The sequence below is a fragment of the Carcharhinus amblyrhynchos genome, chromosome 17 (genome assembly GCF_965287045.1).
Source record: "Carcharhinus amblyrhynchos chromosome 17, sCarAmb.v2.hapA, whole genome shotgun sequence".
Classification (NCBI taxonomy): domain Eukaryota; kingdom Metazoa; phylum Chordata; class Chondrichthyes; order Carcharhiniformes; family Carcharhinidae; genus Carcharhinus; species Carcharhinus amblyrhynchos.
In genome coordinates, this window is record NC_137340.1 from 13,398,630 (window position 1) to 13,421,015 (window position 22,386).

Below are 22,386 nucleotides of genomic sequence, written 5' to 3' on the forward strand. Positions count from 1 at the left end.
ACGTTTTTGGGGTGTGGGAGGAAACCAGAGCACCCGGAGAAAACCCACGCAAGCACGGGGGAGAACGTGCAAACTCCCACAGGCACCGACCCAAGTCGGAGATCCGACCCAGGGCCTTGTATCTGCACAGCAAACAGTGATATGCTGCGGTCTGCAACTGCTGTCCCATATTGTAGCCCTTGTGTGGGCGGGTCACCTACTCCACTGTCTTTCTGTAAGGCTGTAGCAACATGCCCCGTCAAATCCCAAATAAACCACAACACCTCCGGACACAATCCACTCTGCATTCAGAGATTTTGTAATAGAGGAAATTATTCAAAATTCCCCTTGCTGCAAATTAAATACCTGGTCATTTACTCAATGCTAATGTTGGGCTTCACTTACAGCCGAACACAGGGTTTTTTTGTGAGAGTCAATTGATTTCAATAGATCGAATGTCACCGTGTGGTTCAAATCCACAAATACAATGTCAAGTCGCATAAAACTTGAGTGTTGCCAAGACAGCATGAGGTCAGAGCTTTACCGCACAGCAGGAGGTCCTCACATGGACACCAGTGCAATGACTGGATGCTCCGCAAGGTGGATTGGAGCTGATTGGAGTAGGTGGACACCCCAATTGGAGGGTCACTTATTTCAAAAGGACAATAGACAATGTTATGAATGTTCTGATTCACTGTCATAAAAAATATAGGAATAAATATTAATTAAGGGAAAATTACTTTGTTTTGATATTGTTGATTTTTAGCAGTTGACAAATTAACTTTTGGTTTCATTTCCCTGTGTCAAGTCTGATTCCAAAACAGAAACAGCTGATGTTGAATGGTGTGAAGGGTGTGGTTAGAGGATATATATGTGTGCGTGTGTGTATGTGTTTGTGTGTGTTGAAAGAATTGAGCACATTGCATTCTGTTCTTCCATCTGATCAGACAACAGAAGTGAGGAAGCAGCCTGTCTATTTGTGCAGATCATCATGGGGTAAGACAGAGTTTCTTGTGTTAATTCTGTGTATAGTCAGCTGTAGCTCAGTGCTGTCACTGCAGCCTCAGAGTTTGTGTCACTCCAGAGACTATAGCACATAATCCAGGCCTATTCCCAATGCAGTGGTGAGGGAGTGCTACATTGCCTGAGGTCCCCCATTTCAGATGAGATATGAAATCAAGGCAGCGTCTGCCTCTCAGTGACACTACACCAGAGAAAAGATAAGGATGTTCTCCAAATGTTTGGCTCTATATTTATCCCTTAGCTGAAATTGCTAAAACAAATAATCTAGTCAAGATCACATTGTGTTTTTGGGATCTTGCTGTGTAGAAGCTGGCTGACACATTCCCCATGTTATAATAGTGACAGCAAATCATTCACCAGAATGAGCACTGGGACATCCTGAGGATTGTGAAAGACATCATAAAAATTCACATCTGTCCTTAACATATTCTGTTGTTTAAAAACCACTCATTAAAGAATAGGGGTTAGTGTTGAAAAGTGTTCTGAAATAGAAATTAACTCATACACTCACCACTGGGTGAGAAAGGTGGTTCTGGATTTTACTTCTGTTCTAATAATCCAAAATGGAAGAGGAGGGAAAAGGGATGAGGAAGCTGAGTATCACATCCTCAGTGCCCAGAGCACCACCTGAGAGTTCCTTCCATCACTTAATATGTCTACAGGCTGACAGGGAGGGATAGTGGTCAGGTATGGGAAGCAGGCTGAATTGCTTCCCTTCTACCTGATGTATCACTAACCAGCAGGAGTAGTGTCACAGTACAAGCTGACAAAGTGGCAGAATGCTTATTGAGAAATGACCCAGCGGTGGGCAACTCTCCTTTTCTTGAGGAAGAAACGGAGAGCTCTGAGACCCTCCTGGTGGGGGATAGATGTGTAAGGTTACCAAAGTTTTGCCCGCCTGTGGTTGACAAGGCACTCAACTGGGTTTGACCCATTTCCCACATCTTTGCCCTCACCCCTTCCCCTCCCTCCCAGAACTATGATAGTGTTCCCCTCGTCCTCACTTTCCAGCCCACCACTCTTCACATTCAAAGGATCAGCCTCCACCATTTCTGCCATGCTGCCACCATGAAAGACAGTATCCCCCCACCCATTATCCAGCCTCTGTCAGCATTCCACAGGGACCACTCCCTCCGTGAAACCTCGTCTACTTTTCCATCACGTCCCACTGCCCATCCCCTCCTTCAGCACCTTCCATTGCAGTCGCAGAAGGGTATAACACCTTTACCTCCTCCCCCATCACCCGTTCTGGGCTCCAAACACTCCTTTCACATCCAGAAGCCTTTCACTCGCACCTCCTTCAATTTGGTTTATTGTATTTGCATTATTGTATTGTGTTCCAAGGCCATTTATTTAATCAGCTTGGCATTTTTGCTGAGTGCAAGGCTAATTACTCCAGCAGAATGAGGCCAGCCAATACAGGGAGCTGAGAAATCGGGCACAAACTTGATTTTTCGTCTCTCGCTCATATTTCCCAGCCCACTATGCTGCATGGCCAGTGCAGCAGGACAGGAAAATCCTGCCCATGAGTGGGTTGTCACTGGGCTCAAAGCTTCCCCCCATGTTGCATTATTGATCTGGGGTCTCTCAATCCCAGTTTGAAACAGAAATGCGCAGTGCAGCGTAAATTGGGGAGTTCTGTCACAGCACAGCAGAGTCTGGGGAAGGCAGAACATATCTCTATCTTATAGCACCATAAGACTAACAGTGCAGTCTTCAAGTACATGGATGGGTCAGTGAATGGAGGGGTAAGTGTGTGCGTGGATAGGTGAGTAGGAGGACGAGCAACAGTGCGAGGCGAGTGAGTTGGGTGAGTAGGAGGGGTAAATGGGCAGTGAGTAGGATGGGCGGGATGGGGAGGGGGGTAGGTGGTGAATGAATAAGTGGGTGCATGGATAGTTGGGTGGGGTCAGCGGGTGGGTGAGCGATGTCGTGGTCTGGTGCTGGGTAGGTGGGGGGGAGTCATTACAGTTCAGAAGGGCTAGTCAGGTCTTCAGGGTGGCACAGTGGTAGGCACTGCTGCTTCACAGCATCAGGGACCCAGGTTCAATATCCGGCTTTGGTCACTGTCAGTGTAAAGTTTGCACATTCTCTCCGTGTCTGTGTGGGTTTCCTCCAGGTGCTCCAGTTTCCTCCCACATTCTGAAAGCCGTGCTGGTTAGGTGCACTGACCCGATCAGGTACTGGACTGTGGCAACTGTGTACACAGTAACTTCACTGTAGTGTTAATGTAAGCCTTACTTATGAATAATAAATAAACTTAAAAAAAAGGTCTGGTTCATTTGGGGGGGGCCGGGGAAGCAGGAGGTGGGGAGGAGGGAAGGAGGGATGGGGGTTGTGCAGGGGTGGGTTCAGGCTAAAAGGATAGAGTGGGAGGGAGTTGAGGTGTGGTCAGGTGGTTGCAGGGGTAGTTGGGTGGTCTGGTTGGATTAGGTTGGAGGTTACTCAGGTGATTATGGAGATTGTGGGGTTGGACTGGTTTGGGAGGACAGAATGGCTGGGTTCAGTCAGGGTGGTATTCAGATGGTATGGTGGCAAATTGCATTGGGTCAGTGTGCAGTAGGATGGTTGGAGGTGAAGTTGGGATGGATCGGGGTGTAGTTGGGTGGTTAGTGGGTAGTCAGAAGGGTGATGTGGTGTCAGTTATGCCATTAATAGAAGTGTTAGGCTGGGTTTAATCTGTCTGACACTTCTTAGGTAACTACCCAGTCTAACTTCCTAAACTGCATCAGAGACACTCACGGAGGATTCTGGAGAGCAGTGGAATTACTGTGAACTGTAATTATGCCCGGTATATTTAAGCTTCTGATGTCTAATTCCCCTGGCTATGCCAGACCTTCTGTGAATGTCTCTGATGGAGTGGGATCTGATGCTGGGAGTTTGGTGAGATGACGCGAGCTTCCAGGAGTCAGGAGCTTGGCTCCAATTCACAGTAAGTGTGGGAGAGATTGATTGGAGGAGCAGTGAGCTGTAGGAAGGTGAGTGAGAGGAACAGGAGATTGAGCACTAGTACAGAATGGCCTGCCTGCTGAGGTAGTGACCCTGGTGGGGCTGTGTGCCAAAGATAGAAATGAGTGAGTGGGGAGAGAGGGTTTGAGAAGAGGGGTAGCTGATAGAAGGACTTGCTCAGCTTCAGTGTGGTCAATGATAAAGCTGTTCGCTAGCAAATGTTTTCAAAACACTCTGATCAAAACTTTGGTATTAAGTTTTCATCATATTGTTAAAAATGTAGTTGAAATATTTTAATTACTTTCAAATAAAGCAGATGGAACAGCAATAGCATTGCTAAATGTACCAAATCTGTTATCTTGTGTTAACCAAAGGCAAGGGTTAGAATTAATTCCAAGAATCAAAAATGCAAAATAGACAAGTAACAATTGTTGCTGAAGTGGATTATGAAAGATTTTGTTTCTCTTGCAGTGACCAAGAGAAGGATTTGGTGAAAGTGAAGCTCGATCAGCTTCAATGTCACTTTACGTGGGCGCCACAGAAAGAAAACATTGACTTGGATGATTTGCAGCAAAGATTAGAAGATTCAATACAGCTCGATGTGACATATAAAGACAGGTCATACAACCAACTCGCTTTTGTAAACTGTCTACAAGGAAACTGTGAGGAGGCGATTCAAAACTTACAGGAAGCTGAAAATATTCTGAGGGAGAATCATGAAGATGGATTTGAAAAAAGAATCATCATCACCTATGGAAACCGTGCCTGGGTCAATTATCACATGGGACAACTGACAGAGGCTCAGTCCTACCTCGACAAACTGGAGGGGATCTGTCAACAATTCCCTGGTCCTTGGCGATATACAGCAATGATACCTGAAGTGTACGGGGAGAAGGGTTGGTCATTGTTGCGTTTTACAGCTAAATACTATGAAGAGGCAAAGGAATGTTTTAAAAAGGCTCTGGAGGAGGATCCAGATAACATCGAATGGAATTTTGGCTTCGCAAGCGTCCTATCTCGTCAGGAAACACGTTCTGGTAACTCAGAGAATGGAGAATCCAGTGAATCAGTGTATCAGCTTAGACGTGTGCTGGAGCTTGATCCGGATCATGCAGAAGCCAAAGTGCTGCTGGCTCTAAGATTACAAGAGTTTAATCAGAAGGAGGAAGCGTTCACATTAGTTGAACAAGCGTTGCAGAAATCCCCTGATCTCCCATACGTGGTTCGCTATGCAGCCAAGTTTTACAGAGCAGAAGGAGATGCGGACAAAGCTTTGGAGCTGTTGAAGAAAGCGTTAGAAATTACCCCAAATTCTGCCTTCCTAAATCACCAAATAGGTCTATGTTACAAATGGAAACTCATTGCGCTCAATGAAATTTCAGGCAGCAGAGACCCTCGCGATCCTGTTTTTCAGCAAAAGGTCATACTGATTAATCAATGCAAGCAGTATTTTGGAAAAGCAATTATACTCAAGCAATCATTCATTATGGCAAAACTAGCACTTGCGGAAATCTGTGCAATGAATGAAGAATATTGCGAAGCAGAAGAGATCTACAAAAAATTACTGAGATTGGAAGATATTACTCCAGAAAACAAGCAGGCAATATATTTACAAGTTGGGAAATTTGAAAGGTATCACAAAAGATCAGAGCCCAATGCCATCAAATATTTTCTGGAAGGATTCAAAATCATGCATGACTCAAAATCACGAGAAATGTGTCGCACTAACTTGGTGAAGATAGCTGAAAAACTACTTTGCAGGAATCCAAGAGATATGAAGGCATTTTGCATTCGGGGCATCATGCATATGGTGGATGGCAAGGAATGTTTTGAAAAGGTTTTGGAGTTGGAACTTGGCATTGAAGGTTAATTATGTTCTGCCCCTGAGTTAAGCAGTTCCATCCAGGCTTACAAGGATTTTCCCAACTAGAAAGGTTGGGTGGAGAATATTTTCACTTATTTCCTGTGGGACTTGCTTTCAAATTCACATTTTATTCATGCATGTATAATTTTCAAATGATAATCTTTCTGCAAATCTTTAAAATCTCGGTGCTTTATTCAGAAACACTGACCACATTGATGCACGATCCAAGTAGCAAATTATTTACTTAACCTTTGACCTTCTGCTGCTGTATGTGGAACTGAACAAAAAGATGATTTTGAGAGTAAGAGTTAATTGAGTCAATTGGACAGAACACAATGGTTGTTATGAATGTTAGGAGTTGTTTCTATAATAGTAGACAATACATGGGCCTGATTTTAACTCCAGATCTATTTTTGTTGGGTGTGTAATGAGGGGATTTAGAACTCTCGCTACAGAAGCCAGGCTTGGGGAATTTTAAAAGCTGAGTTTCATTCTTGTGCCATCAGTGTACCTCTTGCCTACACAATGTGCATGGAGCTGAGTTGAAGGGGATACTGGAACGGTCCCATGCTTTGGAAAGAGCAAGTCCATAACAGACAGTCTCTAAACTTTCCTCCCGGGGCCTGATGGGGAACTTGTGCCCAAAGGAAAGTGAAACACATCCCCCTCTTGACATCCTGATTCTCTCAGAGCTGCTTCAGCCTGTTGGAAAAACTGCAGCAGCCTCCCCACCATGCCAACAAGGCAATCGGGGCCCAACAATGCCACCACAACCCAGTCCGTGTTTGTTAATGAGAGCCCCATGCACTTTAACCAGTTTCCACCAAGTGGGCTGATTTAAAATCACTTCCATCAAATTCTAATGCAATCTGGACATCTGGGAGACAGGTATAAATGGATGGCCAAATATAGACAACATATCAGAGTTTTCTAATGATCATTATCTGTTTAGTGTGTTTGATGCAGTCTGAGCGTATGATTTATACTCTGCTGATGGTAATAACGGTGTAATAACAATATCCAATCCAGCCTGTAGTGCGTATAATAAAACCACTCTGCCACTCTATCTCTCACTTGCTGCCTCTTCTCAGGAAAGTTGCCCATTGGGTGAAAGGCTTTCCATATGTGACAGTGGAGAAAGGGCCAACAGTCAATGCAGCCCCTTCAGATAAAGCAACTGCTTCATTCTGTTGCTCTGAGGATTTGCTGACAGACGCTCAGACTCCCATCCACAGCGTTCATTCAGATCGCAGTTTCTGTCACTGGGAGTCTCCCTGACCTGTAACTTGTCAGCTTCACCAACTCTTCATCAAACCATCCCAGACCCTCACTGGCCAAAACACAGAGCAGCTCGGACAATGCCTGGGAAAGACCATTTTCTACCGACTGTCACCATCTCACTGAAGGGGAAAGCAGTAAATGGGGGAAGGCTAAAGGATATAAAAATGGGTTAATTGGGTTAATAATAATAACATAATGGCTGCAGATACTGATTTTATAAACAATAATTTCAATTGTGATTGTCTAATCTGAGATGGAATGTTAAAATAGCTAATAAATGAATCTGTAACTAAGATGTGAACTGTGTTGTTGATCTGAGTGAATGAGGACAGTTAATGCTGCAGAATACGGTGTGGAAAATATCAGCAAAATAATTTCTGGTGATGTTTATGGTCACTTGTCATCATTTAGGGTACAACATTTCACTCATTTCATTCTGGGCAACACGCAGCAACCATTTCCATCTGTAACACAGAACTGACTGCTGGGCTGTTCTGGAAAACGTAGGCAGATGTACATTTGCACCAAAATGCAGTTGAGGTGACAGTCACAATATGATACAATTGCTGAGCTAGGTGATGTATGGCTCTCAGAGGCAGTGTAATTCTCCTGTGACAGCATTGCCCCTGAAGGAAGGAGTTAATGTACCTCTTATCCAAATCTCTCTTTCAGTCATTCTTTCTCTTGTTTAATTTTTCCTTCTTCCTTTCCCTCATCTGATCTTTCTGATTTTCTCTTATTTCATTTAAAAAATTAAAATTTAATAAAATATAGATCTTTTCTCATTTTCTCCACTGTTTCATTTTTCCACCTTTTTAAAATCTCGCTTTCCGTCTCCCCTTCCCCCCACTTTTGATCTCCCCTCTCCCTAATCGATTTGGCACATTTTTTCATATATTCTCATATGTATATTTGTATATCATAATATATTTCATATATTCCCATACATTTCTCATGTCGTCCTTTGACACTCTGCTAACCTTTGCTCGGCCATTCTGATCTCTTAATGGGCCGCCATTGGCACCCTTCTTAGTCATGATCATCACCATTGACATTCCCTTTGTCTTTTTAGAGTCATAGAGATCTTCACATGGAAACAGATCCTTCAGTCCAACTTGTCCACGCTGCCCAGTTTTTACCACTAAGCTTTTACCATCAATTGTCTGCGATTGGCTCATATCCCTCTATACCCATCTTACCCTTATAGCTGTCTAAAGACAAAATTATACCTGTCACTGCTGCTATCTCTGGTAGCTCATTCCAACCACTCACCACCATCTGAGTGAAAAGTTTTCCCCTCTGGATTCTTTTGTATCTCTGCCCTCTCACCTTAAACCTTTACCCTGAAGCTTTAGACTCCTCAGATAAAGCTTTGGAGAGTCTATAGTCCACAGACTTGAGTCTAGAGTCTTCGGGAAAGGATGTTGACTATCTACCTTACCTATGCCCCTCATTATTGTGTAGACCTCTATAAGATCAGCCTTAAGCCTCCAATGTTCCAGTTTATCTAGCGTCTCTTTATAATTCCAACCATCAAGTCCCGGTAGCATCCTAGTAAATCTTTTCTGCTCTCTTTCTAGTTTTGCCTGTGACATCTTTGTCGATCCTGCTCCCCACCGCCACTCTAATAGTATAAAAAGCATCCTATTTTCTGTTGTCTTCAGCTCTGACGAAACATCATCCTGACTCGAAACGTTGGCTCTATTCTCTCTCCCCAGATGCTGTCAGACCTGCTGAGATTTTCTAACATTATTTGTTTTGTTTCACATTCCAGCATCTGCAATAATTTGCTTTTATTCTCTTTTCTGTCTCTTTAATCCCTAGGATTCTTTTATTTCTCTTTCTTGATCTTCCACATCTTCTCTTCTACTCTCGGTCTATCTCATTTCTTTTTCTCACTTTTGCTCTCCAGTCCTTTTTGTATTTTTCTCCGTGTCACATTACACTTTGCACTAATTGCTTATATTGAATTAACTGCTAGAGGATGTGGGCAAATCAGATATAATTACAACATTTAAAAGACATTTGGATAGGTACATGGACAGGAAGTATTTAGAGGGATATGGGCCAAACTCTCCCAACCTATGGTTAGCACTGCTGCCTCACAGCACCAGGGACCCGGGTTCAATTCCTGGCTTGGGTGACTGTCTGTGTGGAGTTTGCATGTTCTCCCCGTGATTGCGTGGGTTTCTTCTGGGTACCAGTATTATAACTGGTTTCCTCCCATGGTCCAAAGATGTGTGTGTTAGGTGGATTAGACATGCTAATTTGCCCCTTAGTGTCAGGGGGATTAGCAGGGTAAATGCATGCGCTTATGGGGATAGGGCCTGTGTGGAATTATGGTTGGTGCATTCGATGGGCTGAATGGTCCCCCTCCGGATTGTAAGAATTTATTCTATGATCTATCTATATCCATTTGTAAGGTTCTTATTTCCTCATTGCAACTTATTGCCCACCTACTTTTGTGTCATCTGCAAATTTGGCTATAGAGCCTTCAATCCCTGCATCCAAGTCATTAATATTCACCCTTTCCATCCACAACGGATGATCTTTCTGCTTTGTTATGTTTCAGTTCTCCCTGATTACTCATGTGCGTGGTGGAGGAGAGGGAGCTGGCCAATTTCTTTTGCTTTAATAATGATAGCCTACAATCAAATCCAGTCCTAACCCCAACTCCAACTGGGCCCTGGGCCAGCAGCATTGCTGTCAGGATTTTCTGGTTTTAAAACTCACACTCCCTGCCTCTCTCACTGGACAGAGTTTATTTTGGATATTTCAGTTTTTGGAATGCAACTGCAAGGGCTGAGCTGCAGAGGATCAGGACCCCGGCAATTTGGGCGGAGGGTGGGGGAGAGGAGGGTGATGCTCCTTTTATAATGCTGGCTCCAATCCCCTCGGGATTGAGGGTCCTGTCAGTGCTCGGGTAGACTGGCGGGTGGGATGCGTGGCTTCAGCCCAGCTCCAGGGACGGAGCAGCCTGACTAGAATTTCCGGTTCTAGGTGTTACCGGCACCACAACCAGTTTATCACGGAGATGTCACTGAAACATGTTAAATGTTAGATGTCACTGAAACAGCTGTTCTTAAAAAAGAACTAATTTCCTTGTTGGATGGTAGGAGCCGGAGTGACTCTTCCGGATCTGACTGGAGACTTAGTGAATCTCTCTTGCCCAGGAGTAACCCTTCATAATCACATGGCTATCCTACTGGTTACCCTGAAGTGCCCTGGAAGTTGGATTCAGAGACACTGACAAGCCCTGGTCTCTGAACATCTAGCTCACAAGGCTTGACTGGTGTTGGATGTTGGGCCTGATTGGCATAGTTCTGACAGGCTGTGGATCACCAACTGAGTGATGAGAGGAAGCTTCCCAAACTCTGGAATACCAGTTCTTGTCAGTGACCCTCAGGATGGTGCTGGGAAAGATGGAAGTTGTGAATGGGACGGGAGTGGGGTGGGGTGGGGTCGGGGGGAAGGGGAGTGTCGGTGTCGCATGGCAGTGATTGAGAATGCGGACTGGCAGAGTTTGTACAGCAGAAGATAATGTAAACAGATCAATGGGGAGAAAGTGGAATAGAAATTTATCCACAACGTTTCTTAAACACAGGGGTCTTGCTTCATGCTTGCTCCATTGCAAAAGTTATGCAGATATTCAGCATGCAGATTTGGTGTTGTCTTGCATTCCCTTACGGTAGCACTGATCAAGCAGGGTCTGTGTTGCTGCCGATGTGTGGGCTCAGCTGGTGTATGCTGTGGGAGCTGCTGCGTTTGGGTATGGCGCAGACAGCCTGTTCTTCCTGAAGGCAGTCTGTTCTCTGAAAAAGATTTTTAGTATGACAGCATCTCCTGCCCTAACATCCAAACAATTGGATGTCCTGTCGAACGTGCCTGCGAACAGAACCTCGTCTGCAACCATTTCGGCCCAAAATTGAAAGGGGGCTTCTGATGGCGACAACTCTCAACTCCCCTTCCCGCACAAGGCCAGAAGCTGATTATGTTCAGGTTTTCCCCACATCTAGGTACTCCTCCCACCAGCTTAATAACTTGAGACATTAGCGAAATTATTCCAAAATATCTTTTACTATGAACTGAGTACCTAACCCTTGAAATAACACTAGCACTGGACCACATTTACAGCTGAACACCAATGACAAGTCAATAGGTTGAAAAGACCCAAGCCGGAATTTCCCAACTCTTCACGTGAGCGGGATTTTCTCTTCCCGCTGCAGCAAGCGGAGATTTGTCTCGCCTCCAAACTCTCCATCCTTGCTGCAGCAGGACTGTGGTGTGAATGGGTGGGGGTAAGATGGTGCCCCCTGCGTCGTTACAAATAAACTCCAATTTAGCCATGGGGCTGAGTGTTACCATGACAACATGAGGACAGAGGTTTCTAGTGGTGGCAGCAGACCCTGTGTGAACATCTATCCAATGATGGGGTGTCAGGTAGGGTAAACTGGGAGTGACTGGAGCAACCACCAGTTGGAAGATCACCAACTTCCAAAGTACCATAACCATCAGTGTCACAGGCTAGAATTTCATACTCAGCAAGTCCCAAACAATACGTGAATAAGCATCAAGCAGGGAATGTGCATTTTGATGATGTTGGTTTTCTGCACCTGATGAATTTACCTTTTGGTTTCAATTCTCTGTTTCAAATATAATTCCATTGAAACCACTGAACTTTGAATGGAATGAAGAATGTGTTTGGTGGCTGTGTATAAATGCGTGTGTTGCAAAAACTAAGCACACTTAATTCTTGCAGCTGATCTGATAATAGAAGTGAAGTGATTGAATATGCTGACTATTCACTCAGATCATCATGAGGTAGGACAGGTTTTCTTGTGCCACCATTGTGTAGAGTATAGTCAGCTTCCTGTAATCACCAGTTTAAAACACTAACACAATACTGATATGGAGAGAATGATCTTAGATTAAAGAATGTACTAATAAGAGACCGTCAGTGTAAAAAACAATTTGTTTTATCAACAAATCATGGAATCCTACAGTGCAGAAGGAGGTCATTCGGCCCATCGAGTGTGCATCAACCACAATCCCACCCAGGCCCAGGTTATTTAGTAATGATCACATTGTGTTTTTGGGAACTTGCTGTGTAGAAACTGGCTGACACATTTCTCATATTATAGAGTCATAGAGGTTCACTGGCCTTTAGCCCAACTTGTCCATGCTGTCCCTTTTTTCAAAAATAACCCTAAGCTAATCCCACTGGCCTGCATTTGGCCCATATCCCTCTATACCCATCTTACCCATGTAAATGCTTTTGAAAAGACAAAATTGTGCCCACCTCTACTACTACTTCTGCCAGCTCGTTCCAGACACTCACCACCCTCTATGTGAAAGAATTGCCCCTCTGGACACTTTTGTAACACCATGCATTTACCCTAGACAGTCACCTGACACTAAGGGGCAATTTAGAATAGCCAATCCACCTAACCTGCACATCTTTGGACAGTGGGAGGAAATCAGGGCATCTGGAGGAAACCCACGCAGACACAGGGAGAATGTGCAAACTCCACATGGACAGTGACCCGAGCTGGGAATCAAGCCTGCGTCCCTACATTATTTCTCACTTAAAACATGTATTTTGAATTTGTAAAGCAGGTGCAGATTGCTTTTAGAATACATTTTGTAAAATTTCAGCCAAACAGCGAGATACAGCAGAATTTGATGGGATGAGACAGTTAGATAGAGCCTGCATTCTGTGAGACAATAGTCTTACCGAATGCAGCCACCTTATCTGCAGTTGTTGGGAACAAAATGGCTACCAATGCCAGCTTGATAAATAGAAGTATACAGCTCAAAGCTGATAAAAGAGGTGCAAGGCAGACGTAAGGGTCACATGCGTTTGAGTCTGTGGGAATATTGCCTTTAACCTTTGCTGTCCAGCGTCCTATGTAGCTAGGCAACCAGGGGAGGTTATATCTGATACTTTAAGCTAATGAAATCCCATGAGGCCAAGGTGAGACTCATAATTGGCTGGAATTGATGACAGGATGAGTTATTGACTGATTTGTATACATGTTTACTGGATCATGCCTACCAGAAAGGTGGGAAATACGATTTTGAAAAAGTACAATTGCCCTCACGGAGACTTGGAACTTTAGAGTGGTTATTGGGTTTGTCAGAGCCTCCTAGTGGGGTGCTAAGCCATCTAATATCATTCTCCCATTTGATCGATGAGTCAATAATAGACACATCTTTGAATCAGAACACTGATTCACGAGTAGTATACTTAGCTTAAGTTTTAGCAATACACAGCCTCAGAAGAAAACCCCCATCAACACAGCTATAACTCAGTGCTATCACTGCTGCCTCAGTGGCATAGTGTTGTGGGTTCATAAGACTCCAGAGACTTGAGCACATAATCCAGGCCTACTGTCAATGAAGTGGCTACATTGCCTGAGATGAGAAATACAATTCAAACAAGGTCTGCCCTCTCACTTGGGCTTTGAACATCCAGTGGCACTCCAGCAAAGAAAATATAGAGTGGAATGGTCCAAGTATCCATATTTATCTCTTAGCCAAAATCACTAAAACAGATTATTTAGTAATGATCACATTGTGTTTTTGGGAACTTGCTGTGTGGAAACTGGCTGACACATTTCCCATATTATAGAGTCATAGAGGTTCACTGGCCTTTAGCCCAACTAGTCCATGCTGTCCCTTTTTTCAAAAATAACCCTAAACTAATCCCACTGGCCTGCATTTGGCCCATATCCCACTATACCCATCTTACCCATGTAAATGCTTTTGAAAAGACAAAATTGTACCCACCTCTACTACTACTTCTGCCAGCTTGTTCCAGACACTCACCACCCTCTATGTGAAAAAATTGCCCCTCTGCACACTTTTGTATCTCTCTCCTTTCACTTTAAACCTATGCTCTCTAGTTTTAGACTCCCCTAAGTTTGGAAAAAGATATTGACTATCCAGCTGATCTGTGCCCCTCATTATTTTATAGACTTCTATAAGATCACCCCTCAGCCTCCTACTCTCCAGAGAACAAAGTCCCAGTCTATCCAACCTCTCCTTATAACTGAAACCATCAAGTCCCGGTAGCATCCTAGTAAAACTTCTCTGCACTCTTTCTAATTTAATAATATCCTGTCTATAAGAGACACCAGAATTGCACACAGTATTCCAAGTGTGGCCTTACCAATGTTTTGTACAATTTCAACTCCTGTATTCAATGATCTGACCAATTGTAATAATGACTATAATTTAAAAGTGATTCATTGACAGGAGAGTGCATTAGGATTGAGAAATTGTCTATCAAAATGCAAGTCTTTCATTGACATAATATCCTTTATATGATGCTAATTAAAGCAGAGGGGTCAGTGTCAGAAAGTGTTCTGAAATAGGAGTTAACTCACAAATTTATCCCTGGGTGAAATTTTCTTAGTTTTCCCTCTGCCAGAAATCCCAAAAAAATGGGGAAAATGATAAATGGGAAGAGGAAGATGAGCATTGCATCCTCACTCCTCAGAACACCACTGTATGGAGAGAACTACAACCACCCACTTGCTGGGGGGTGGGCAGTGGAGGGCATTCAGTGGGAAATGGACCAAAGTCCCTTCCTTCCAACTGGTGTATCACCAAACTGTTATCCGGCTGTAAACGTAAATCCTTTCCAGGTATTTACAGGTACTTATTTTAGTGTAACAAACTAAAGGACAGGAGTCAACTCAAATTCACTTAACACTTTAAGTACCAATTCACAACAGTTGCAGCACTTCAACTCATTTCAATTTAACTTATTTCATTTCAATTCTCTGACTCTAATATTTAACTCTGAAGTTTTAACTGAAAATGAATACCATCCCAGTTTGAGCGAATTGGCCAAGTCCATTCCTGATGAAGATTCTTCTGTGTGGTTCTTTGACTTCTCTGAGAAGGTTCCTTCAGGGCACGCTTGCAATGATGGGCCTTGAAAATAAAGGTTGAGACCCATTAATTTGTCCCCAAACTTTCCAAATCTTCCAAAAGGTTCTCTGGCACTCAGCAAATGACATCACCAGAAACCAATCACAATGTTCAATCACAACCAGTACTCAAACATAATGTTTATCCCTAAGTGCACATAGTCTCAACCATATATAGACATGGCAGCAAACCTTGGTGCCAAACGGTCTGGCATTATGCAAATAACTGCCCATATTTGGTCAACACAGGAAGTGGTCAAAGCCCACAGGACAAGTTACAACTTGCAGCAGCCTTCTAACCTGCATCGGTGTTTCACCAACATTCCCAACATGCTTGTCTCTCATTGTCACAATTGATCTCACAGCTAATATTATCATTGTTATTGTTGTTGTTATTGTCCATCTGACACCAAACAAACCAGGGTGGGGTGGCAGCAAGGTGGCAAAGCAACAGAATGATCCTTGGAATTGCCCACAGCAGGCACCTCTCCTTCTCTCCTGTTCCCAGTCACGATGTTTATATGAAGATAAAAGGGAAAATTACCACAGTCAATCATGACCATAGGCTGCTGTCCCACTTTGAGGGGAAGAGCTGACTAGTGGTGATGCATCCTGAGAACCACCGCAGCTCAGGCAAGAGACAAGGTTGAGAAGCTGAGCCTTCATGAATATAAACACTGGCTCACTCAGTGGTGATCAATAAAATGCCATTGTTAATGTTCGGAATGCCTCTTTTCCTGTTGATAGTGGCACTGCCTCTTCCTCAACGTGTAATGTTGTGACATTACAGTTGCTCTGTAATGTCACAACTCCCTGGTTGGCAGTTCTGACTCCCAGAAATGTACTTGGTCTCGACAAAGCAGGGTCAGACTGTGAAGTCCCACTTCTCCTGCCGCAGAGATCAAACTCAACGTGAGGGAAGATAAAACATTAGAACAAAGTTATCAGTGCAAAAAGTGTCCTGAGATATGGGCCCCTCCCCAATGCTTCCTCAGTTGAAAAGCAACTGGACAATGCTGAAATTCTCCAGCCTTCATGGCAAGATTTTCTGGTGCAAATGCAGTGAACGGAGATTTGGCTGAATGCTGTGTCCTTGCTGACAGCAGTGATGGGGCGTGAATGGCTGGAGAATTACAGTTTATATATCACCCAATTGGGTGATTCTTAATTATTAATCAAACAGCCTATTCCTTACATTCACAACACCTTTATTAATATGACATTAATGGAAATAATGTTCGATTCCTAGGGGCCGTAGGTTAATTTTGGAAATTGTCAGTGCTTAGTTGAATGCATTTGCTTTTGGTTTCCTCCACTATGAAGGTCAACGCAAAACATTGCTTAACCATTCCTGTCATTTCCTTAATCCCTGTTTTAATTTCTCCCGGCTGTGCCTCTGAAGCAGGTTAAATGATTCAAGATCCTAGTTTAAACCATTCTCCTCTAAGCACCTCTTTTTCCTTTGCCACAGAATTCCCAATCGCACCAAATTCCTTTATCACTCTTTAGGTCTGCTCAGCGCTGAGTTAGCAAACTATTGTGTCAAAAAATGCCGATTGTCAGAAGAAAGCAGAGTAATAAATCAGGGGTGTCATCGTACCAGCCTGCCATGCCAGTCGATCAACGTGGTGAGCCAGGAAGACAGCATGAGAAGCCAAAAATTGCTATCTCCCAGCCCTGTTTTAGCTGCTTTTTCTGGGTTTTACGCCCAAAAAAAAGCACGAATCTCATTCCTAGACTGCCCACATCTCCATATAATAATCAGGTCCAGCATGGCTGCTTCCCTCCTCCCAGGATGCTTTACATCCACGATCATCCTCAACACTGGTACCTCACAAGGCTGTGTTCTCAGCCCCTTACTATATTCGTAATACACCTATGACTGTGTGGCCAAATTCCCCTCCAACTCGATTTTCAAATTTGCTGATGAACATTACCGTGATGGGCAGGATCACAAACAATGATGAGAAGGAGTACAGGAAAGAGATAGAGAACCTGGTGAACTGGTGCGGCAACAATAATCTCTCCCTCAATGTCAGCAAAACGAAGGAGATTGTCATCGACTTCAGGAAGCGTAGTGGAGGATATGCCCCTGTTCACATCAATGGGGATGAAGTAGAAATGGTTAGAGCTTCAGGTTTTTAGGTTTCCAAATCACCACCAACATGTCCTGGTCCCCCCATGCCAATGTTTTAGTTAAGAAAGCCCACCAATGCCTCTACTTTCTCAGGAGACTAAGAAAATCTGGTATGTCCAATTTTTACAGATGCACCATGGAAAACGTTCTTTCTGGTTGTATCACAGTTTGGTATGGCTCCTGCTCTTTCCAAGACCACAACAAACTACAAAAGGATCATGAACGAAGCCCAGTCCATCATGTAAACTAACATTCCATTTCTTGACACTGTTTACACTTCCCGCTGCCTTGGAAAAGCAGCCAGCATAATCAAGGACCCTACACGCCTTGGACATTTTCTCTTCCACCTTCTTCCGTTGGGAAAAAGTTTTTTTTATACTTTATTCCAATTCAGTCCAATCAAATCAAATCCAATTCAGAGTCCCAACAAGTTGAGACTTTCCCGATCCAAGCTGACAAGACAGGGCTCTCACCGCCTGTCTGGGGCTTGATCTACATGATCCAAGCTGATTGGAGTAGGTATAGCTCCTCCTCCAAGGCTTGATCTCATTTGCATCTTAGCCAAAAGGCCGAAATGCTGCTTTAAAAAATTGCTTCAAATGAAGCTAAAATGTAACCTAATGACTTCAACCAAGTACAGCATGTCGATACTACACTTGATCTTAGCCAAAAGGCCGAGGAGAAAGATACCAAAGTCTGAGGTCATGTACCAACCGACTTTCCTGCTGCCATCAGACTTATGAATGGATCTACCTCACATTAAGTTGATCTTTCTCTACACCCTAGCTACGACAGTAACACTATATTCTGCACCCTCTCCTTTCCTTCTCTATGGACGGTATGCTTTTTCTGTGCAGCATGCAAAGAACAATACTCTTCACTGTATACTAATACATGTGACAATAGTAAATCAAATTAAGTCAAATCAAATCAAATCTCACTGTCAAGACGTCACGCTGGCAAAAATCACTACTGTTCTCCAGTGGTGGAGACCAGGCACTGTGGCCATGCCAGAGGAATTCAGAGGCAAATGAAGTCCTTGGGTAGTCAGGGGCATGGCAGCGCAGTGCCCACCTGGCCCCCTGGGACTGATCACCTGGTACCCTGGCAGTGGTTAGTTGGACACTGTAAATGTGCCAGAGGCAGTGCCATGGGATGTGTCCTGAATGTGGGTGGGGTAGTAGATCCATTACACAAATTATATTAACAATGATTCACTTGTAATTTCAGTATTGACAGACACTAAAGCAGCGTCCTGGTGTATAAATTGATTGATGTGGTACAACATCATTGCTAAACATGTGTACTGTATCACTTAGGGTTAACCATAATAGCCTGGGTTAAAATTAATTCCAAGAATCAAATGTGAAGAATGGACAAGTTACAGTTGCTGCTAAGGTGGATTATGAAAGATTTGTTTTTCTTGCAGTGACCAAGAGAAGGATTTGTTGAAAGTGAAGCTCGATCAGCTTCAATGTCACTTCACGTGGGCGCCACAGAAAGAAAACATTGACTTGGACGATATGAAGCAAAGATTAGAAGATTCAATACAGCTCGATGTGAAATATCAAGCCACATCTTACAACCAACTCGCTTTTGTAAACTGTCTGCAAGGAAACTGTGAGGAGGAGATTCAAAACTTACAGGAAGCTGAAAAGATTCTGAGGGAGAATCATGAAGATGAATTTGAAAAAAGAATCATCGTCACCTATGGAAACCGTGCCTGGGTCAATTATCACATGGGACAACTGACAGAGGCTCAGTCCTACCTCGACAAACTGGAGAGGATCTGGCAACAATTCCCTGATGCCTCTCGGTATACAGCAATGATACCTGAAGTGTACGGGGAGAAGGGTTGGGCATTGCTGAGCTCTGCTGCTCGATATTATGAAGTAGCAAAGGAGTGTTTTATAAAGGCTCTGGAGGAAGCTCTGGATAATGTTGATTGGAATCTTGGATATGTGACTGCTCTGTCTTGTCTTGAAACATTTTCTGGAACCCCAGAAAATAAAAGGCCAGGTGAATCAATGAAGCAGTTCAGACGTGTGCTGGAGCTCGATCCGGATCATGCTGAAGCCATGGTGCTGCTGGCTCTAAAACTACAACAGCGTAATCAAACTGAGGAAGCACTTGGATTAGTTGAAAGAGCATTGCAGAAATCCCCTGACCTTCCACATGTGATTCGCTATGCTGCCAAATTTTACAGATATAAACGAGATGTGGAAAAAGCTGTGGATCTGTTGAAGAAAGTATTAGAAATTACCCCAAACTCTACCTTCTTACACCATCAAATAGGTGTGTGCTACAGAAACAAATAGTCTAAACTGATAAAATATCCAGACAGCAGAAGTCCTCGCAATGCTGCTCTTCAACAAAGAGCTAAACTGATCGAACTATGCAAGTTTCATTTTCAAAAGGCTGTTGAAAAGCGATCATTAACCTCTACTACGGCACACCTGGATTTAGCAGGAATCTGTTCACTAAATGAAGAATATCAAAAGCAAAGGAGATCTATAACCATCTCCTGACACTGGAGAGTATACATCCAGAGAGTAAACTGGCAATATGTTTACAGGCTGGGTTATTTGAACTTAATCACATGAAATCAGAATCGAATGCCATCGCCCATTTTCTGGAAGGAATGAAAGTCAATTATGACTCAATAGAACAGAAAAGGTGTCGAGAAAACTTGGAGATGACAGCAGCAAGACGCCTTCGCCAGAGTCCGAGAGACAGCAAGGCCCTTGGTGTTCATGGGTTCCTGCACCAGCTGGATGGGGAGAGACGTGAAGCTATTAAATGCTTTGAAAAGGCTTTGGAGTTTGATCCTGACAATGAAACATATCTAAGTGCTCTTTGTGAATTACGCCTTTCCATCGAGGCTGAAAATCACTCTCCCAGTGAAAGCCAAACATATTTTGGAAAGTGTGCTGAAAGCCCTGACCTATAAACAGATTTAGTCAGCTACATTTTCATTTATATTCCAATGGCTCCTTTGTTCCAATGAGTATTTGTTCATGTGTTTAATTTTCGAATAATAATCTTACTGTAATCTGTGCTTCATACAGAAACATGAACAAGAGTGGGAAACCTACTATTTATTTTCCCATCCTTAGAGCTTTTACTGAGTATGAAAAGGACAATATTACCTAAGATTTGGGGAATTCAAGATAATTGGACAGTCACAATAATTCTTTATGAATTACACAAACTTGTTTGAAGCAGTAAGAAAATTAACATGGGCCTGATTTTAACTCCAGGTGGATTTTGGGTGAGTGGTGAGGGGATTTAGAAACTGGTTGGTTTCTGTAGATTCTGGGTCTGGGGATCAGGACAGAGTTGGCAGCGCAGTCGGAGCCCAATGATTTCACCGGAGCTCAGTCCATGTATGTTAATAAGGATCCACGCACTTTGGGTGGGCAGTTTAACCCAGTTCCCACCAGGTGGGTAGATTTAAAATCACCTCCATCAAACTGTAATGTAACCTAGATAACTGGGAGATAGATATAAGCTGATGGTCAAATATAGATTAAAGTATGTTTTGTTTGCATCTTCATTTGTTTCGTGATTTTAATGGGAAAATATTCTAGCTGGTATTTTAAGCTTCAGTGAACTCTGTGATTTATACTCTGATGGTAATAACGGTGTAATAACAATATCCAATCCAGCCTGTAGTGGGTATAATAAAACCACTCTATCTCTCACTTGCTGCCTCTTCTCAGGAAAGTTGCCCATTGGGTGAAAGGCTTTCCATATGTGACAGTGGAGAAAGGGCCAACAGTCAATGCAGCCCCTTCAGATAAAGCAACTGCTTCATTCTGTTGCTCTGAGGATTTGCTGACAGACGTTCAGACTCCCATCCACAGCGTTCATTCAGATCTCAGTTTCTGTCACTGGGAGTCTCCCTGTCCTGTAACTTGTCAGCTTCACCAACTCTTCATCAAACCATCCCAGACCCTCACTGGCCAAAACACAGCAGCTGGGACAATGCCCGGGAAAGACCATTTTCTACCGACTCACCATCTCACTGAAGGGGAAGTAGTAAATGGGGGAAGGCTAAAGGATGTAAAAATGGGTTAAATTGGGTTAAAAGGAATAAAACATAATGGCTGCAGATAATAATTTTTAATTGTTATTGTATTGAATGAGTTTGAATGGTAAAATAACCAATAAACTGGAATTGTGGCTAAGACTTTGTGCTGCAAACATTTTCATGAACAACATTTCATTCTGGTAAGAAAAATGTGCCATGACTTTCTCTGAATCTTCCAAGGATATTTGGGACTTTGTTGTGTGCAAATTGGGTGCTGCATTTCCCATATTACAACTACACTTTGAAAGGGATTTATTGCGGGAAGATGCATTGGAAGATCTTGGGCATTGTGAAAGGCGCCACAGAAATGCAACACTTTTTTTTCATCTAATCTTTATATGATGCAAATTAAAGCACAAGTGTCAGTGTTCTGAAACGGGAGTCAAATCACATTCAACACTGGGTGAGAAACACGATTCTGGATTTAACTCCTGTTCTAATGGTGGCAAATTTCCCAGAAAAAAAACAATCTGCCCAATGGGCGGGAAAAAGGGAGCTTTTCCTGCCAGTTTTTTTGGGGTGTGCTTAGTTGAATGAATTTAAAGCACTCTGTGCTTTACAGAGTCCGTCGAGGGACTCATGGTAACAGGCCTTAATTCGTCCCGATCGGCCGGAATCAGTGCGTTGGGCGGGCCACTGAGAATGCACTCATCTCTCAATAGGGATGGCCCCCTCTCCCATCTCCAGCCTCCCAATGTTATCCCTGATCACCCCCTCCTTCCCCCCCACAACCCTGATGGTCAACTTCCCCAACTACCCCTCCCCTAACCATCTCAGATCGCTGGTTTCCCTGGCCATGTACCTGATTGCTGGCCTCCCTGACACTCCCTGAACCCGTGCCCCCCAACCATGGCCAGCTCCAATCGCCCCACCCTTCCTCCCCCACCTAAGCAGAGTGCACAGTGAGTCCCTCCCCCCTCACCACCACCAATTGTACCCTCCCCCACGTAGATCCCACTCGTTCAGACCCCACACTGGCCCAGTGGTCAGTGCCAGGCTGGCACTGCCTAAGGGACAATCCCCCACCCCATTCTTACTTTCGTGTTCAATTCATCTCATAATAAAGAATAACATTTCATTAGCCGTCTTAATTACTCACTGTAACTTACTATGAGCCATGTAC

General features: G+C 43.6%; 1 non-coding gene and 2 pseudogenes across 2 annotated transcripts; 2 read left to right on the top strand and 1 right to left on the bottom strand.

The window, feature by feature from the left end:
• The first annotated feature begins 890 nt into the window (after window positions 1-890).
• Window positions 891-20,120, top strand: LOC145354565 (interferon-induced protein with tetratricopeptide repeats 5-like; annotated as a pseudogene). The gene is made up of 2 exons (XR_013888863.1): window positions 891-975; window positions 18,600-20,120. The product of XR_013888863.1 is annotated as an interferon-induced protein with tetratricopeptide repeats 5-like (transcript).
• On the top strand, window positions 3,891-7,378 carry LOC145354274 (protein IFIT1 homolog B-like; annotated as a pseudogene).
• Window positions 17,665-17,856, bottom strand: LOC145354614 (U2 spliceosomal RNA). Its single transcript, XR_013888882.1, has one exon. It is a non-coding gene; the product is annotated as a U2 spliceosomal RNA (small nuclear RNA).
• Window positions 20,121-22,386: the final 2,266 nt, after the last annotated feature.